Genomic DNA, 4,959 nt, shown 5'->3' with positions numbered 1-4,959 from the left:
CCATAGAAAATAAATGGATCTTCAAGAGGAAGACGGACATTGATAGTACTGTTACTATCTACAAAGCTAGAATTGTCGCAAAAGGTTTTTGACAAGTTCAATGTGTTGACTACGATGAGAGTTTCTCACTGGTATCTATGCTTAAGTCTGTCTGAATCATGTTAGCAAATTGCCACATTTTATGAAATCTGGCAAATGGATGTCAAAACTACATTCCTTAATGGATTTCTTAAAGAAGAGATGTATATGATGCAACCAGAAGGTTTTGTCGATCCTAAAGGTGCTAACAAAATGTGCAAGCTCCAGCGATCCATCTATGGACTGGTGCAAGCATCTCGGAGTTGGAATATACGCTTTGATGAATTGATCAAAGTAACAACTTTTATACAGACTTACGGTGAAGTCTGTATTTACAAGAAAGTGAGTGGGAGAACTACAACATTTCTGATAAGTATATGTGAATGACATATTGTTGATCGGAAATAATGTAGAATTGTCTGGAAATCATAAAAGAGTGTCTTAAAGGAGTTTTTCAAAGAAAGACCTCGGTGAAGCTGCTTGCACATTAAGCATCAATATCTATAGAGATAGATCAAGACGCTTGATAAGATTTTTCAATGAGTACATACCTTGATAAGATTTTGAAGTAGTTCAAAATGGAACAGTCAAGAAGGAGTTCTTGCCTGTGTTGCAAGGTGTGAAGTTGAGTAAGACTCAAAACCCGACCATGGCAGAAAATATAAAGAGAATGAAAAGTCATTCCCTATGCCTCAGTCATAGGTTCTATAAAGTATGCTATACTGTGTACCAGACCTATTGTATACCTTGCTCTAAGTTTGGCAAGGGAGCACAATTTTGATCTAGGAGTAGATCACTGGACAGCAGTCAAGAATATCCTTAGTGAGGACTAAGGAAATGTTTCTCGATGATGGGGGTGATAAAGAGTTTGTCGTAAAGAGGTGCGTCGATGCAAGCTTTTATACCGATCCAGATGACTCTTAAGTCTCAATCTGGATGCATATTTAAAGTGGGAGCAATGAGCTAGAGTAGCTCCATGCAAAGCATTATAGACATAGAATATTTGCAAAATACATACGACTCTGAATGTGGCAGACCCGTTGTCTAAACTTCTTTCACAAGAAAAACATGATCACTCTTTTGCGTGTTAATCACATAAGCGATGTGAACTAGATTATTGACTCTAGTAAACCCTTTGGGTGTTAGTCACATAGAGATGTGAACTAATCACATAAAGATGTGAACTATTGATGTTAAATCACATGACGATGTGAACTAGATTATTGACACTAGTGCAAGTGGGAGACTAAAGGAAATATGCCCTAGAGGCAATAATAAAGTTATTATTTATTTCCTTATTTCATGATAAATGTTTATTATTCATGCTAGAATTGTAGTACATGTGTGAATACATAGATACACATAATGTCACTAGTATGCCTCTACTTGACTAGCTCGTTGAATCAAAGATGGTTGTGTTTCCTAACCATAGACATGAGTTGTCATTTGATTAACGGGGTCACATCATTAGATAATGATGTGATTGACTTGACCCATTCCGTTAGCTTAGCACTTGATCATTTAGTTTGTTGCTATTGCTTTCTGACTTATACATGTTCCTATGACTATGAGATTATGCAACTCCCGAATATCGGAGGAACACTTTGTGTGCTACCAAACGTCACAACGTAACTGAGTGATTATAAAGGTGCTCTACAGGTGTCTCCGATGGTACTTGTTGAGTTGGCATAGATCGAGATTAGGATTTGTCACTCCGATTGTCGGAGAGGTATCTCTAGGCCCTCTCGGTAATGCACATCACTATAAGCCTTGCAAGCAATGTGACTAATGAGTTAGTTGCGGGATGATGCATTACAGAACGAGTAAAGAGACTTGTCGGTAATGAGATTGAACTAGGTATTGAGATACCGATGATCGAATCTCGGGCAAGTAACATACTGATGACAAAGGGAACAACATATGTTGTTATGCGGTTCGACCAATAAAGATCTTCGTAGAATATGTAGGAGCCAATATGGGCATCCAGGTTCCGCTATTGGTTATTGACCAAAGAGGTGTCTCGGTCATGTCTACATAATTCTCGAACCCGTAGGGTCCGCACGCTTAACGTTAGTTGACGATATAGTATTATATGAGTTATGTATGTTGGTGACCGAATGTTATTCGGAGTCCCGGATATGATCACGGACATGACGAGGAACTCCGGAATGGTCCGGAGATAAATATTGATATATGGGATAATAGTATTTGGTCTCCGGAAGGGTTCCAGAAATCACCGGAAGGGGTTCCGGATGTTTCCCGAAATGTTTGGGTACGAAAACACTTTATTTGGGCCAAAGGGAAAAGCCCACAAGGTTTTTGGAAAGCGCAGAATGAAGTTTTGTGGAGTCTAGGGGCCAGACGTCAGGGTCCCTGGCGTCTGGGTCCAGACGTCGGGAACCCCGGCGTCTGGCCATGGAGTCCGAGAAGGACTCTTGCCTTTTGGGTGAAACCGACTTTGTGGAGGCTTTTACTCCAAGTTTTGACCCCAAGGCTCAACATATAAATAGAGGGGCAGGGCTAGCACCAAAGACACATCAAGAAACACCAAGCCTTGTGCCGGCAACCCTGTCCCCTCTAGTTTATCTTCCGTCATAGTTTTCGTAGTGCTTAAGCGAAGCCCTGCGGAGATTGTTCTTCACCAATACCGTCACCATGCCGTCGTGCTGCCGGAACTCATCTACTACTTCACCCCTCTTGCTGGATCAAGAAGGCGAGGACGTCATCGAGCTGAACGTGTGCTGAACGCGGAGGTGCCTTAGTTTCGGTACTTGATCGGGACGGATCGTGAAGGTGTACGACTACATCAACCGCGTTGATAAACGCTTCCGCTTACGGTCTACGAGGGTACGTGGACTACACTCTCCCCTCTCGTTGCTATGCATCACCATGATCTTTGTGTGCGTAGGAATTTTTTTTGAAATTACGACGTTCCCCAACATTCCCCATGCTAGGAAATCCTCCATGTCGTAGGTTGGTAATGGTATAGCTAATATTCGGTTGCAATCAACATGCCAGAACGTTTGTCTTACGAGTTCCTCATCCCATTGACCTATACCGGGATCGATTAAATCATGAACTTTAGATATGATCTGGTTGCCCCGTGGGGTTATTACGACCTTCCTATTCCGAGTTCCTTGTGGCCATGCATCATTCCAGATATTTATTTTCCGTCCATCCCCTACTCTCCAAATGCATCCCTGCTTTAGAGTATTCAAGCCTGCCATTATACTTTGCCATGTAAAAGATGAACCTTTCTTCAGTTTGGCATTGATCAACTCACCATCTATAAAATATTTAGCCTTAAGAACCGTTGCACACAAAGAGTCTGGGTTATCAATAAGCCTCCATGCTTGCTTAGCCAGGAGTGCCAAGTTAAAACTATGCATATCCCTGAAGCCCAATCGTCCTTTACTCTTTGGCACACATAGTTTCCACCAAGCCATCCAATGCATTCTCTTCTGGTTGTCGCTGTCTCCCCACCAGTAATGCAATACTGCATCAGATATTCCTTTACATGTTTGTTTAGGAATTTTAAAGACCGACATTGCATACGATGGTATAGCTTGTGCAACTGATTTAAGAAGAACTTCCTTACCGCCCAAGGATAGCTGTCTTTCTTCCCATCCATTAACTCTGCTCAAAGCCCGATCCACCAAATACTGAAAACAATCTGTTTTATCCATCCCTACCTTGGCCGGGAGACCTAGGTATTTGTCATTGAGTGCTTCTGTCATAATATTTAATAAAGAACACATATTTGCCTTCACGGCAACATTAGTATTGGGACTGAAAAATATGCTTGATTTATCCATACTAACCAGTTGCCCAGGCGCTGCACAATATGAATCAAGAACTCTCTTCAAGGCATGTGCATTTTTCAAATTTGCTTTCATGAGGATCAAAGAATCATCTGCAAACAGAAAGTTAGATATAGATGGCGCTTCCCGACAAACCTTCAAACCAGAAAGATGTCCGCTCTCTTCTTCGTATGCCAACAAAGAAGTTAGACCCTTAGTACACATGCAGATGACTGTTCATATGGTAAGAAGTCCAAATATTTGAAAATCCACAGATGGAAGGCACGTAAAAAAAGACACAGATGGAAGGCACGTAAGAAAAAGAGACGTGGTCAGCAGGATTCGAACCTGCGCGCATGCTCTATACACTCGGACAGAGGTAGTCACAGATGTGGATTGATTTTCGCAAAAGTTAACCGGTATGCTTTTGCTTTTCTTATAGGATAAAAAATACTGATATCGGGCAACTGGATCCTTGAACCCGCAGCCTCATGCCTTTTCTTTTTTGACACTAACAAAAAAAAATTAACTCAGAGATGGAACTAAATATGGTAAGCAATCCAAATATTTGAAAACTCACAGATGGAAGAGGCACGTAAAAAAAAAAGGAGACGTGGTCGGCAGGATTCGAACCTGCGCGGGCAAAGCCCACATGATTTCTAGTCATGCCCGATAACCACTCCGGCACGACCACCTTTTGCTTCTGTAAACAAATATTACGTACATAAAACAAGTACAACGCAGCAACAATACGACGTCCACCAATCAGGTCAGGCCCATGCACGAACTTATTGATGGACCACAAGTTAAGGTGGCCGTACCCAGCTCTTTCCAGGGGCTACTACGGTGACCGCAAAGCAGCCAGTCCTAACGGCCCAAGTTTGTATCTTTTCTCAAAAAACAAAAAAAAAACTTGTATTCATTGCCCGTGTTCAGCCCCCGGCTGAAGAGCTACGGAGCGGAACGGATTGGCTCAAGGAATCAGCGAACGAGATGCCACATGATCCGGCCGGTCGTCTGACCCGGGAACCTCCTGTCAAAACTGGACGTCCCTGTCGTACGCTGGCGGTGGTCGGTCGAT

General features: G+C 42.4%; 1 long non-coding RNA gene and 1 other non-coding gene across 2 annotated transcripts; both read right to left on the bottom strand.

The window, feature by feature from the left end:
- Positions 1 to 3,366: 3,366 nt before the first annotated feature.
- Positions 3,367 to 4,061, bottom strand: LOC119337129. Its single transcript, XR_005163041.1, has 3 exons — positions 3,900 to 4,061; positions 3,677 to 3,784; positions 3,367 to 3,574 (listed from the first exon to the last, which is right to left on the bottom strand). It is a non-coding gene; the product is annotated as an uncharacterized LOC119337129 (long non-coding RNA).
- Positions 4,062 to 4,490: 429 nt separating this feature from the next.
- Positions 4,491 to 4,572, bottom strand: TRNAS-AGA. Its single transcript has one exon. It is a non-coding gene; the product is annotated as a tRNA-Ser (tRNA).
- Positions 4,573 to 4,959: the final 387 nt, after the last annotated feature.

The sequence above is a fragment of the Triticum dicoccoides genome, chromosome 7B (genome assembly GCF_002162155.2).
Source record: "Triticum dicoccoides isolate Atlit2015 ecotype Zavitan chromosome 7B, WEW_v2.0, whole genome shotgun sequence".
NCBI classification, from domain to species: Eukaryota; Viridiplantae; Streptophyta; class Magnoliopsida; order Poales; family Poaceae; genus Triticum; species Triticum dicoccoides.
Note: the sequence above shows the minus strand (reverse complement) of the source record. Positions and strands in the feature narration are given on the sequence as shown.